The sequence below is a fragment of the Tenrec ecaudatus genome, chromosome 6 (genome assembly GCF_050624435.1).
Source record: "Tenrec ecaudatus isolate mTenEca1 chromosome 6, mTenEca1.hap1, whole genome shotgun sequence".
NCBI classification, from domain to species: Eukaryota; Metazoa; Chordata; class Mammalia; order Afrosoricida; family Tenrecidae; genus Tenrec; species Tenrec ecaudatus.
Genome location: NC_134535.1, coordinates 83,791,887 through 83,806,982, shown reverse-complemented (window position 1 = coordinate 83,806,982; position 15,096 = coordinate 83,791,887). Strand labels below are relative to the sequence as shown.

Genomic DNA, 15,096 nt, shown 5'->3' with positions numbered 1-15,096 from the left:
CCTCAAACTTTTTAAACAGGGGGCCAGTTCACTATCCCTCAGACCCGTTGGAGGGCCAGGCTACAGTTAAAAAAAACCAAAACAACTATGAACAAATTCCTACGCACACTGCACATATCTTATTCTGGAGTAAAAAACAAAACGGGGCAAAAACACCCGGCGGGCTGGATAAATGTCCTTGGTGGGCCACATGTGGTCCGCGGGCCATAGTTCTGGAGGGTTTAACAGGCTCTTGTTGTTAATTTCATCTCTTGAGATGGGCTATGTAAACATACAGTGTGTTTCTTTAAAACTAAAAACAAAAAAAAACCCTCCAGTTTCCTTATCCCACAAACATTAATAGTGGTCCAAGTGGAAGAAGAAAGAAGGGAGAAGAAGAGTAAAACCGAAATGGACTCCAGTGACAAAGAAGTTCATCTCAAACATACAAAAAAACAACAAAAATATGATCTGGCAAGCTAAATAACTGATTGCTTGCTGGGTAAGTCCTTGTCCTTTCTATGAAAAGATTTGCATTAGTGCAATGATGTAACCGAGTCTCTCAAACTTGACATCCAGCTACAGAATAAACGTGTAGTCCAAGCGCTTGGCTGTGCTATGGAAGAATGGTAGTTTGAACCCACTTAGCAGCTCTGCAGGAAAAAGACCTAGCAAATCTGCTTCCATAAAGATTACAGCCTAGAAAACCCTATGGTGTCGTTCTACTTTGTCATCTGGGGTCACTATGAGTCAGAATCTACTCCATGGCAGCCCAACACAACAATCACCCCGCAAGTCTCCTCAAAATCAAACAAGAATTTAGTTAAACTTCTAAAAAGAGATCTCCCTTGAGCATTGGGCTCTTTTTAGAACTCTCTGTACAGGATCAAAAGGAGCCCTGGTAGTGAAGAGGGGTTACATGTTGGGCTGCTAACCACAGGGTCCGTAGTTCAGAACTACCAGCCAACCTGAAGAAGACAGAGGAGGCTTTCTGCTCTCACAAGGGCTGCTCTAGTCTGGCCTATAAAATTGTTATGAGCTGGCATTGACTGCATGGTAGTGAGTTTGCAACTCAAAGATGAGAAAGGAGCCTGAGGGGACAGGGAGTTTATGGCACTGAAGGAACACTCAGGAAAGGAGGGTGAGAAGGACTGGGGAACTCAAAGAATGCAATCGATGTCACTGCATTGGGCAGGTCAAAGGGTTGCCTGGGTTTTATGTGTTGCTGTGAATATTCTCAACAGCAAGATACACTGTAAAAACAACGAGGTTCTACCAAGAATATCATCAAAATCTCAACTTGCAAGCACTGAGGAACTCCTTCACTTACACCAACTTCTTTGTTACTAAAGAGTCTTGAGAGTCTGTGTTAAGTAATTTAACATCGGCCTGAAGATTAATGTACACAATCCAAATGAAGTACTTTCATGCCTTATCAAAGAACATGCAGACAAAAGATTAAAGCAACCTTAGAAAAACACGATCTTTTCTTACAGAAATTCTTGCCTTAGGGAGCAAGATACATATTTTCCTACTTGGTGAAAGTGTATAATTCCAATCTACAGAGAACTCATCTATCTGAGCATGTACAGATCTAAGAATATCTGTAAAATAATGTTGCTGTCAATTTAATGACCAAATCTCTACATTTGTGTCTAGGTGGTCTTTATGGCAAGGGGTTTAATGATCTCCCTCATGCTCAACATTTTTTTCCTGTGTCTGTACACATGTCTTTTATGAGCCATTCTGGTACAGAGGCTCTCCGTTAATTACAGTTGATTGGTGAAAAATACCAGAGGAAGCCCGGAATTTGAAACCCTAAGTAGGAAGGAGAAACAATAATTAAAATGGTCCTTGAAAACCTTCTGAGAAAACAGCATAATCATTGTAGATGACTCTACAACTATCTATCACTGCCTAAATACATACAAATATACTTGCTACCTGTCCAGAAATTCCTGGTGGAGACCACTGCCTGGGAGTGTAAACAGAGAGGTGATAAGCAATACCAAAGAAATGAATTCATTAAGTTTCCTGGCTCAAGTTACCAAAAGAAAAGGCCACCTTCTTAGCTATGCTATTAACTCAAAAGGTCTATTTAAAACATGAAAACATCATCCTATAGAAGGGACCCTGTCCTGTTTACTATCTAGAACACTGCCTGGCAAACAGCAGGCCATTAACACAAGTCTGCAGTTATATGGAGAACACTCAAGACTATTGGACACTTCAGATCACTAGAACTCTGATGGCAAAGAATCATTAATCCCTTCTGAGCTTTTTCCTCACCCATCCACCCTGGGGTCTCTCCGCAGGAAAGACTAGGCTCTACCACCATGATGTGCTGTTAACAGAAGTCTCACTTCCAAAGCTTTCTCTTCTTAAGATAAATTATTAGAAGGTTCAAATTTGCCTGCCCCACCTCTAACCAGAGACTGGAACAAAGCATGTGTGCACCAAGTTAAACAAGGCTACACAATGGAGCAGTTTTTATAAAATGCCACTGCTTTGTTAATGTTGCCCATACGCTGTTCTCTTCCCAGATGCACTACCTTCAGGGACTACCTACCTGATAACACTTCCGGGTCTAGTACGGAGCGGTGCAAGTTCACTAAACTGCCACAGAATTTACGACAGTTTACTGTCTTTAAAAGGTCATAGAGGTGGCAGAAAACAAGGTAAGAAATACAAATGACAGTACACAGACTGCAGAAGATAGCTCACTATGACGCAGGGTGTTTATTTATTTTTAAAAAGAAACAGAGAACAAGAGAGGGAGAACAACTACATTCTGTATTTTCTATGATCCTAAAGGGCCCTGGCATACACCTCTAGTTTAGCACTCAGTTCCCCAACACTGTAAATTAGAACTCTGGATCTGCCTACCTGATTTGACTTTAGGTTCATTAGGGTAGGGACAGTTGAGGCTTTCAATGCACAGGGCCACTGACACTACATAAATGGTTTGCCCAACCAAGCAGTTCCTAACATACCATGTTATGTATCATGTTATATATTGTTTTATCAATGCAAAGTAAGGAAATGAATACACCCATGTACACACATTATTGTGACCTTCCATCCTGTCAATATTATAATCTTCTGAATGTCTACTTAAAATCTGATCGTCCTTCAGATGGTAGAAGATACAAATGTTTGAGGAGAGCCAAGCCATCTTCTTCTGAATCGCTACCAGACTTCTGAGGAACATATTAGTTCATGGTTATTGATCTACTCATCGTCCGTGAATAGTATTAATAAGTACGCAGGTAAGAATGTGTAAGCATTGAAATCAAGAGCAAAAGAAAGAATACCTAAATGCTGACAAAGACTTCTTCCCAAGGAGGGTACTCTCTTAAAGAATGATAACGCCCTGAGCACCTCTGACTAACTCCTTAAGTCAACAGAACCATCTGTATGAGGCAGTTGTTTGTTTGTTTTTTAAGCTGGGAATTAGAGGCAAGACAATAGTAGTTCAAATATCTCTCACCAGGATCAGCTGAACTCTGGAGCAAGCGCCAGTAAGCAGGCAACGGTGAGTGCCAGATGGTTCACTCCTCGCACCTACAACTTCAAGGCTTAGTAGGTGTACAGTTACCTCATATTACCACCTACGTGTGGCCGGGGCAGGTGCCGGCGACATCAATAGATAGTGACGAGAATGCCACATTCAGCCGCAAAGGACTGCTGTGTCCTCATACCTCAAAAAGGTGCAGGTGTCTTCGAACAAAGTTCATTTGGCGGAATGAAAGGAGAGAAAAGATGGAAGGAGACAAGGGCTGCAGATGAAGAACGGAAAGGAGCAACTGACTTAGAATTCATTTCCCAAGGAAGGTATTCTGGAAGCTGTGCCGCTTAGCCTCCTCCACGCCAAGAGAAAAGTACGAGCATGTGGTTGGAAAGGAGTGCTCCCAGGGAGAGAAGGAGGGGTCCTCTTCCTTGGAGCACTCTCAAGACTCAGCCCTACACTGTCAGCCCGTCCCAGCGCAGTGCCCAGAAGTGAGGACAAGAGCGGCGGGGCAGCGGCTCCACACCCCGCCCCCTCCAGCGGAGGGAGCGCACGCTCCTGGTACTCCCCCGCCCCAGAAGTCGCGGGAGAAAGAGGGCGTGGAGGGAAGCCGGGCTCTCCGCGCACTCAGCGGCTGTGGAGGGGGTAAAGAAAGAAGGCCCTTACCTGGCTAAAAGCCGTCTTTTCTCGGCGCTGCTCCCAGCCCTGCGCGCGCCCCGGCACTCTGCCTTGCGCACCTGTCGTGACCGAAGCTGCCTCACCTACAGCTCCTGCGGCCCCGCCCCGGTCCGATTCAGGGCCCCGCCCCTAGCCCCGCCCCCGCGGCGATGCGCACGCAGGCCCGCCCCTGTGCGGCCTCGGGGCGAGCGTGCGCGCCGCCGGCCGGGCTGCGTCCGCGGCCGCCGGCCTCCGCTTGCATTCCTCCGCGGCGCGAGGGGCGTGGCTGCGCCCCGGGGGGCGGGCTCGTCTCGCTCCTGGACCGCTTCCTCCGAACTTGCTTACTCTTAGGGCTCCAGGGTCTGTGCCTCCCGAGGTCTGGCCTCAGCCCCTCTCACCCACACGGGAGCGGCCGGGAGGGTTAGTCCTAGTTCAACTGCAGGCCAGCCCCCTTTAATAAAGGAGTTGGCGCTCTGGGGCGAAGTGCTTTGCAGGGGAGGGGGTTGTAGTGGAGACTTGATGAAGTGAAAAGCTATCAGTTGATCTTCGCTGGGCAAGTGGACTTCAATCAAGGCGTTTCACCACCGGACCCGCTTCCTCGTGAAATGATGGGGCGGGGCTGGGGCGGGTGAGCTCCAAGCAGCTCTGACTCCTGCCTTCAGGGTAGGCGCCCGACCTGCTTTTCCCGGGGCCGTGCGAAAGGTGAGGGTGCAACGGGTCCAGTGAGAGGCGGAGCCTGGCCGCCCGGACCGCTGACAGCTACACGTGCCCCAGTCCCAGCCTTTCCATGCGCGATCCTTCTGTGTCAGCCTTTCCCACCCTCAAGCGTTGTAGGGTTTTCTGACCTGAAGTTTTCTGACGTTCCTTAGCAAACATGCAACTGGATACGAATATTTTAAGGGGCTGCTGGTGATAAACTCGTGTATTCCCAAACCAAATGCACTGCATCCTGGCGATGTCGACTCAGAGACCCTACAGGACGGGGTAGAACTACCCCTGCTGATTTCCGAAACGATTTTTTAACAAATCAAGGGTTCACTCTTAAAGTTTGTGGAGACACATTTCACATTTTGAGCAAAGCTCATGCCTGTGTTATATGTTACACACATTTGCCAGTCTAAACGGGCCTATTTTTAGAGACATTATCCGAATGTGCCTCTGAAACTCTCCATGGGAGTAGAAAGCCCCATCCCAAACTCTTGTATTAGTATCCTTCTTAAAACAGTTAAGAGACATTCTCAAGAACAGAAATTTCCAACAGCAGATGATGAAGAGGCCAACCAGATATGCCCCCGTTTTCCTGCAAATATCCAGCCAGCACTGGTTTGGAAGCAGGAGGGCCCTAGGGCTAAGAACTAGGCTGCTAAGGGAAGGGTGGGCAATTGGAACTCACCAGCTGCCGAGCAAGAGAAAGATGTGGCGGCCGTTTCATCAATATACGCAGCCTAGGAAACCCGAGCAATGGGTTTGATCCTACAACAAAGCCGTCAGAGAATATAAAGGTGACGGGCAGGAAGATTAGGGACGCAGGGGCTGCCTCCACCAGTGCCTACACTAAACTGAAGTTAGCTGGCCCTGCCATACACAGCGCTTTGAAACTAATCAGGAGCACATTAGACACCTATGGAGAAGATCCAAAACTGGGCATGCGCAGACCAAGGTCTCCTAGGAGCCAATGAAGGTCACCTGGGCATGCTGGTGAATGGAGGTCAACTTGGGCATGCAGATTGAGGCCAACTGAGCAGTCATGCACAGTAGAAACCAATGCTGCACCATACCTGCACCTGAACTCAGCCACTAAGAATGGCCAGTAGCCTTAACCATGCCTCCCTCCCTCCCAAGAGGGGGGCCGCCGGGGATAGAAGGCAGAGACTGAGAGGGCTGGCTCTATCTCTTTCTCTTGGGCACTCCTCATTTTTCCACGTGGTTTTTCAAGCTCCCCCTGAAGTGGCCATATTCGCTCTCAAGCTCTTGCATCGTCCCTGTGCGGCCTTGCCCACTTTTCAGAGATAAAGTGTACTGTGTGAGACAATATTACCCCAAACTAACTTTTCCCTCATGAAAGTTACTTGGACTTAAAAAAGTGCTTCTGCCACCTGAATGTTTTCAGCGTTGAGAAGCAAGAACAGCGCCAGTGCAATTGGGGGTGGGGGCCACTGTCCCATACACCTAACAAAAAGCATCGTGCATTCTCAACATCTAATGGTAATCCAGAAAACGCTTTCCCTTCCATGTTGGGTTCTCTCGTTATGTATCTCTTAATAGTTTCTGTTTTTAAAATCAAGCTAACTTTTGGTAACGCAGAAGCCTAACCTAGATTAGAGTTTTGAACCTTATTTAAACCTTGACACCTCTATTTACCAACTTGGCAACTTACTGGCTCTCCAGAAACCACCCTGCATGCTTTTTTGGAAATAAAGACAATGGTATGCTACAGCTGTTTATAAGGGCTGAATGCAAAAATTTCAGGAATGTGAGTCAATTGTTAAATGCAACCGTTATTAACAAGTTACGTAAGCTTGCAATTAGCTAAATTACATGGAAAAAACAAAGGTAATACTCAAAGCGCATCACTTCATTTTTTTAAAATGTGTTTTATTGGTAACTGCTCTAGAGATTGTTTATGCTTATCGGTGGAAATACGATGCAATGTCATGTGTATTGCTCGCCATTCTGTGTTCAGAGATACCACACTGCCAGCATGAAACTGGTTACAGTAGACATTAGCAAATGCTACAAATCAGGGTTTGATTTACTTTGTTGACTTTCTAGACCAAAGATCAGCAATCTTTTCTGTAAACAGCCACATCAGACATAGTTTAGGTTTTTTAGGAGGTAAGGTCACTGTCCCAACTACTCAGCTCTGTCACTGTAAGACAAAAGCAGCCGTAAACCCAAGCGAACCCACTGCTAGTGAGTCATTATTGACCCACAGTGACCCTCTAGATGAAACATAAACAAACCAAGGAGGCTGTGTTCCAGTTAAGCTTTATTTACAAAAACAGGCCATCAGTTTGTGGAAAATGTTAAACCAAATGAAATTTAAAAGTATATATTCAGCTATCTTTCCATTGTGAGTAAAAACAGACATGAGATCGACCTTTTCTCCAATGTTCCAAAACTGGACTCTGTTCAGCAAAGAAATTGCTCGTTACTGGCAAATGAGTGAAGTTCCAACATTCCTCTTTAGTGTTTCACTTTTATCTGAGTTGCTAATGTGAATGAAAATATCAACTAGCAAAACAAAAAAAAGAAGAAACTATCAACTAGCATAAGTCTAAACTATATGCCTTTGCCAATGTCACAAGGCACTTCTGTGCCAAATCAAATAGTAATTCAGCATGTATTTATAGACTTTGTGACAGGCAGCTGGAAAAAGAATGGTCAAAACTGGTAGTGGCTCTAGCAAGAAATAGTCACCCTGGAAGTAGATGTGTACAAGGTAAAACAAGTATTGTAGATTAAAATTTGAATGATTCCTAAGACCACACGTTTTGTTAATACCCAAGTGGTACTGTGAATTTTACTAACAGTACAAAGTTATTTTTCAGATTTTGAGTCCCCAAATTCCAAAGTGGCAGAACGATTTAGTAAAGGTTTTTACATATGAAGGTGAAAACAGACACAACATAATGGCACGAATGAAGATGTGGGCATTTACATGGATGGAGATAAACTTCAAAATTGTTACATGACTGGATTCACCAAAGGAAGAAGCAAGTTATCTTGTGCTTGCAGACGATCAGAATGAAACGAAAGTGCTTTTACATTTTACAAGACAAATGACTTGAAATAGAAGACTGTAAATTGGACTGGCACGGTTGTTCCTAGTTCAGTGACAGCAGAAAAAGCCTGTCCATGCATCCAAAAAACCGAGGGCACATTTAGCAACCCCAGATGCAAACTTCTCTTTGAAAACAAAATTAGAAAAATCGGTGTTTCTAAAGACTGCTCTAATAATAATAATAACGTTTAAAAGACTGCTCTAAAATGTAAGACTGATTCAATTTCCAATGTAGAGTATAATCTAAATAAAAATATGAATGCTAGCATCAAAATGTTTGTTTTTTCCTAGAAATTGATAGATGTTTGTTTAATGCACAATTTGAAAACCAGGGTAACATCTTGATTAGAAAGTCAAAAATGTTCCAAAGGAAAATAATCTTTGACAGATTTTTACACTCTAGCTTATTGCTAGGAATTATGTGTTGCCATGGAAACTGGGTCTGAACAATGTTTGCATAAAAACTCTGAGACAGGCGACATTTTCTTGAAGAACCATTCAGATAATTACTGGCTTACCTCAAAACATAACTCTAGTCTGACCTTTGGAGTTTGTTGTCTGTTGTCCTGTAGAAGCTGCACAGATAATTCTTTGAAAGAGCACACTACTCAAGGCAAAATCTGGACCTGGGCTGGGCAAACAGGTTCTTTAGAATAAAACTGAAAAAATTGAAAGGCTATAAGAATGTATGGATGTGCTTTATACAATTGATGTATGTATATGTATGGACTGTGATGAGAGTTGTATGAGCCCCTAATAAAATGTAAAAATAAAATTGAAAGGCTATTATTCAGATAATGATTACTTCATTTGTAAAACTATATTTTGGCTCTCGAATCATTTTTAAATTGCAGTAAAGGACAGGATTGGATCTTCTGTCTCAAAAATTTGCCTCTGATCTAGACTGTTATTTGACTCAAACCAGGGGTCAAAGATCAACTCAGGTAGTTCGTCTCAACCTTCGTTGAAACCAGAAATCTGCATTTCATGAGAATTAGAAACTTCATTTCTCAGTTTTACCCCTTTAATCAGGAGTCTACGACAGAATCTTTGAAAAAGGTTCCGTCATCGTAGTCGGGCACCATCCAAATCTCGTCAAATTTCCTCACATTGGGTCTAGGCCCTTTTCCGCCTGAGTCTCCTTTTTCTCAGGTGCTGCAGAGAATAGACACCAATTGTTCCTCCCAAGCTTTTTCTTAATTGCTCACAAGCTTTAGGACCCAGACACTGCCCAAGTGTACTAGAAGGTAGGACTGCAACCCCCCCCGAAAGACATTAAGGCAACCCACTAAACGGCTCCACAAAACCACGACTAACCTCTGAACCAAGAACACAAATCCCATGGTGTTTGGTTATGCATAAGCAGCATCAATAACTGCTTTTCACCGCCTAAGTTTGGGAGCCTTTTTGGAACATGTTACTTCAGTTTGGGTGAGAGTTTGTAGAGCACATTAGACTCTCATTCAAGAGTCATATGCATTTTTTGACATAGTGGGAATTGTTAGGTAGCTAGATTTAGGGGCAGGGGGGTTGTCCCTCCCATGCCTGCAAAGGTCCCCATAGAGGAGGTTGGAAAGAAATCAGGCAACCATTAGACACCCATGAAGCCCCCAAATGAGCATGCACAGACACAAGCCTCCTAGACCCAGGTAAAACCAGTATCTTGGACACATCCACCTTAGGGGCACATCACACAGGTGGGCCTAACTCAGCCAAGGGGTCAACCAATACCATCCAGCACCCCTCCCCAGCCAGAGGTGTGAAATAGCCTGGCTGTGGGAAGGCCTGGCTCTCTTTTACCTTGCTTTGGCCTTCTGGCAGACCGGAGGGTGGGAGCGCACACGCACCGCCCAGGCATGCCCCCTCAGAGCTCCTTGGGAGTCTACTTGCGCCCACAGGCTCTTGCTCTCTTACCCTGCTGCTCCTAGTCAGCTGCAGGGGGAGAGGGAGGCTCTCTCTCCCCTGCAGGGGCGCACATTCCCACCTGTTCTGGGCCTCCCAGGAACCCACAGCTTCTGGGCCCGCGTGCTCTTAGCCTCTAGGGTTCTTGGGCTTCTGCCCTCCGAGGATCACCCCCAGTTACCCACACGTGGGTGCTCTTTTCCACGTGGGTATTCGAGTCTAGTTGTGAACCCCAGGGCAGCTTCCACGAAATAGCGTGCACCCCTTTGAGACTGTAACACCTGAAACTTCTCTTGTCCTTCCTAAGAACCCACTTGCATCACAAAACATGCTTCGGCGTGAATTGTGAAACCCTATGAAACAAAGAAAGAACAGGTATAAGCCACTCCTGAGACCTACCAGAAGGACTCTTCCCACTTCCACCCTGGCTTCCCGTTTCCTTTTGTCCCTTTTTCCTGCCCCTTCCTGCTTTCTGAACTTGGTTTCTGAGCCAATGCTGCCCTTTGGGTCTCCTGTGGCCGATTGTTCTGAGGAGTACGTTTCTCACGGGTGTGTGGTTCACTTTATACGCCTGCCTATTGTTTAACTGAAACGTGATCCCCAGGGGTAGATTCAGTTCCAGATTTGAAGGGTGTCTAAGGGCCTTGGGCTTGGAGGTTCCATGAACTAACTTCCTTCCTTTCTCCAGTTTTATGAACCCCGAATAACAATAACAAAATAAAACACAGAAAAACCTCAATCCAAAAGGAAACTGAAAATGATAAAAACTAGAACAAATTCGAAATGGGCAATCCACCAATATCTCTCATCAGACCACTGAGTCAAGTCTTCTTGATGATCATTTTGAAGTTGGTTCTACATTTTTCTGCCATGCTGTGCAGGACCTTTTGTTGTGACCCCATCAGAGCGACCGGTAGTGGTAGTCAAGCACCTTCTAGTTCTTCTGGTCGGAGGCAAGTGGAAGCTGGGGGTCCCGGTGGCCTTTGGTCCACAGGGTTGTTTCCTGGAGTATGGCTTGCATCACTCTTTTAGTTTTCTTCATTCTTTCGTGCTCCAGACAGAGAGGGACCAACCGTTGTGCTTAGATGACTGCTCGCCATCTGACTGAAGACCGCCATGGCTACCCACGTGGTCTTTGAGTGCCGTGCTGCACTAGCTAACCCAGGCATCCTAAATACTGAGCTCAGAAGCCTCCAAGTCCAGCGACTCGGTCCTTCAAGGTGTTTGCTTATGGCTAAGGTGGTTTCATAACCTTGCCCCTGTACGTCCCACTATAGTAAGAGATATATTTACAGTTCATATAAATACATATTTAGAAATGTCCTTGGCCAAACATAAACATATCTATAAAGCTGCTCTTGAGTGAGCTCCCCCATGTGCTAATCCTACACCTGTGCAGCTTGTGATGCGGTCATTCGGATGCATGGCGACCTTGCAGGAGAGAGTAGAACTCCCAAGGAAGCCCTACACCACTTTCTGGAGCCCTGGTGGAGGAGGGGGTTATATCTTGGACTGCTGACTGCTAACAGCAAGGTCAGCAGTTCAAATCTACCAGCTGCTCCCAGGGAGAAAGATGAGGCTTTCTCCTACTGTAAACAGTTATAATCTCAGAAGCCCATAGGGACAGCTCTACTCTGTCATACAGGGTTGCTGTGAGTGAGACTCAATTCGACAGTACTGAGTGTGAGCCTTGATACCACTGTCCACAATGGACGGATCATTTTACAGACCCACAAGTAGTATATGAGAGTTCCTATCTCTTCATATGGCATAAACATTTTTAATACAGTTCATAGTTTAGTAAAATGTGATAGCTCTTTATCTGGTAGTGAGGGGAACAATGACATTAAAAAGAAAATTGGAGTAGATACAGGTAATGATTTATGTATATGATACAGAATAACAGAACACTCTGTAAAAGAAATTAATAAAAGGATATTTGAGTTTTATAGAAGAGAAAGTCAAAATCCATGTTATAATTGATGAAGCATCTATACTTCTGAGGAAAAGCATATAGGGATTTCTCTTCAGTACACAGTTCAATTCTGGTCATGATAATCTGTCGATTCACGTCAGTCACAACAATATATTCCTTATACTTTATATGATTGTGGCTTTATGAGTGGAAGAAAACTTGATCACATTTTGTGGAAATGGTGATTTTGCAGTACTAGAAAATACATTTAAAGTAGTTAGAAAAGTGTTCTGAGAGTCACTCGGGGTTCAGTGTAACAACAATGAAACTCAAAACCTTCCTCTAGTTCTTGAACGCTTCCTCCCCCCCAATTATCATGACCCCAATTCTACCTTGCAGACCTGGTTAGACCAGAGGATGCACAGCGGTGCAGTAGGGATCTGGAAACACAGGGAATCTAGGACGGATGAACCCCTCAGGACCAGCAGTGAGAGTGGTGACACCGGGAGGGAAGGGGGTGTAGAAAGGGAGAACCGATCTCGGGGATCTATGTGTAGCCTCCTCTCTGGGGGGTGGGCAATGGGAAGGTGGGTGAGGGGAGACTCCGGGCAGTGTAAGATAAGATAAAATAATTATTTATAAACTATTAAGGGTTCATGGGGAGGGGGAGCAGGAAGGAAGGGGGAGGGAAAAAAGGAAAACGAACTGATTCCAGGAATCCAAGTGGAAGGAGAATTTTGAGAATGATGAGGGCACGAATGTATAAGGGTGGTTTACTCAATTGATGTATGTATGGATTGTGATGAGTTGTATGAGCCCCAATAAAGATTTATTAAATTAAAAAAAGAAAAATGTTCTGAAATCCTTTGATTTAATTCATTGACTGCAATTCAATATCTTGAAATAAGTCAATCATTTAAAAATATTCTGGAAAAATGTATTCTGATGATCACCAGTCTAATAAAAGTAAAACTAAAAAGATACCACCTCACTTCTATTAGAATGCCAATGTTTAAGGGGAAAAACAAAAATAAGAAAGCAAGAGGTATTGGAGGGGTTATGGAGAGACTGGAGGCCCTATTACCTCGTGGAACCCTGGTGTAGCGTAGTAGTGACATGTTGGCCTAAGAAACCCAAGGATGACCATTCAAAGCCACCAGCTTCCTCTGTAGGAAAAAGATGGGATTTTCTGTTCCTGTCAACAGTTTAAACAGGTGTCCTCTCAGAAACTCACAACAGCAGTTCTACCTTCCTACAGAGTCACTAGGGGTTGACATGGACTCCGTGGCAGTCAGTGTGGATTGCTTGGGTTTGGTGGTGTTTTTCCCCAGCCTCTGATGGTGGGGATTAAAAGTAGTAGAGCCACTGTAGAAAGCAAGTTTGTCGTGCCCTCAAGAGCTGGACATGGGACTACCTACCTCATGAGCCAGCATCTTCATTTCTCAGTGCTGCTGGGACAGAAATGTTCCAAATAAAGGACTTTATTTATGAACAGATTTCTTTTATGCCGGCTCGCTGTCGTCGTTAAGTCCCATCAAGTGGGCTCTGACCCGTAGCGACCCCATGCACACAGGGCAAAACCATCCTCACACAAAAACATCCTCACACATCCTCTGCCCAAGCCCACTGTCGCAGCCACTGTGTCCAGGGCCTGTGACGCCTCCCAGTGGGTCACACCTCGGTTCTGGCTTCGCAGGAGAAAGAATTCACGCTGAAGCCCGTTTTGTAATCCAAGTGGGGTTTTATGAAGGACAGGAGAAGTTTTAGGTTTTACAGTCTCAAAAGAGTACATGCTATTTCAGAGGAGTGGGCGAGGCCACGCTGAAGCCGCGTGGGACCGCGCACCCACATGTGCGGAGCTGAGGAGGGATCCCAGGGACCGAGGGGTCAAGGGAGAAAGGGCAAGAGGACTGAGGGCAGAGAGCAGGACAGAGCGCGTAAGAGCAAGTCCCAGAGTGCGCGTCCTGCCTTTATGCTAGCCCACCCACTGGCTGGGGGAAGGCGGGGTTGAAGGCATTGATTGACCCCATTGGCTGAGTTGAACCCACCTGGGTGATGTCATGGGTCCAGTCCTAGTTTGGGCTGCCCAGGTGTACCTCCCCCCTGGTGGGGGGCTTGAATTTGAGCATGCTCAGTTAGGGTCTTCATAGGTGTCTAATGTTCCCCTGAATTCTTCCCAACCTCCTTTATGGGGGCCTGTGCAGGCAAATGATTGGCTTCAAGCACACCTACCCTGCCATCATGAAATCAGCCTAACAAAGGAAACCTAATTCCCAGGAATTAGGATTTCAACACGTGTAGCTCAGGGGCACAATTCAAATCATAACGTCCAGCAATCCCAGTCCTAGGACTGTTCCCAGAAGTGACAGCAGGAATGCAAGCAGAGACTTGAACGCCAATGTTTCACAATAGACAAAGAGTGGGCAAGACGGAAAGATCCGTCAAGTGATGAGTGGATATGTATAATGAGTTCTAGACAAATAATAGAATACTACTTGACCACAAAGAGAACTATGATCTCGTTTATATGAAATAAATAAAAAATAGAAATGGAACATTATTAGTGGTTACCAGGGACTGCCATCAGATCGATGCTGATACATAGCGACCATACAGGGCAGGACACAACCACCCATGAGTTTCTGAGACTGTAACTGTTTATGGGAGACAAAAAGTCCCATCTTTCTCCCACCAGGGACTGGTAGGCAGGGTAAAGAGGCAATTTTTGCTTAGGGAATGTGATAGGTAGGTTTATTGTGCCAACCTGGCCAATGGGAACATGTGGGATTAATCTGGTCACAGTTTGATTGGAGGGCAAAGAGATAAATGGCTCGGCACTCTCTCTCTTGCTCTCTGGTGATCAGACCAGCATGCAGCTGCTTTAGCTAGTTTTCTGCCTCAACTTGTGAGCTACACTACCTGTGGGACAGCTAACCCGTGAATCTTGTCACTAGAGCTTGAGGTTCCTTGGAGACTTGATTTGCCACTCTGCTGGGCTGCGGCTATGGACATCGCTTGAACTTGAGGCTGCTGGATCTTGTCATCTTGCATTGCTTGAGTTCCAGATCCCATCCAGGTCTGCTTCACTGAGCTCTTGGGCTGTTCACTGTTGGTGACTCAACCCGCTGTTTGCTGCCTGTGAGCAAACTCTGCCTGCATTGCCCTAGGAAGACTCAGGTGTCTGTTTCCTTGACCTTGAACCCAGAAGCCCTCTTGAGTTGAAGGACTTCCAGTAAATTGACTGAAGGGGGAAAAATCAGTGCTATAGGGTGGATGGGGTAAAGTTTTCCAACAAATTTCTCATAGGTCAACCCTTGCTGTCCTCAGAGAATGAGCAGGTACATTGCAGTG

At 45.4% G+C, this 15,096-nt stretch overlaps 1 protein-coding gene across 2 annotated transcripts in view; it reads right to left on the bottom strand.

Moving 5' to 3' along the window:
- Nucleotides 1–4,290, bottom strand: part of LIMA1 (LIM domain and actin binding 1) — a 126,717-nt gene extending 122,427 nt beyond the window's left edge. For both annotated transcript variants that reach the window (XM_075551700.1, XM_075551701.1), the window contains exon 1: nt 4,154–4,290. The gene's annotated coding sequence lies outside the window, so the exon portion shown is untranslated. The remainder of the gene's footprint in view (nt 1–4,153) is intronic.
- Between the last annotated feature and the right edge of the window lie 10,806 nt (nt 4,291–15,096).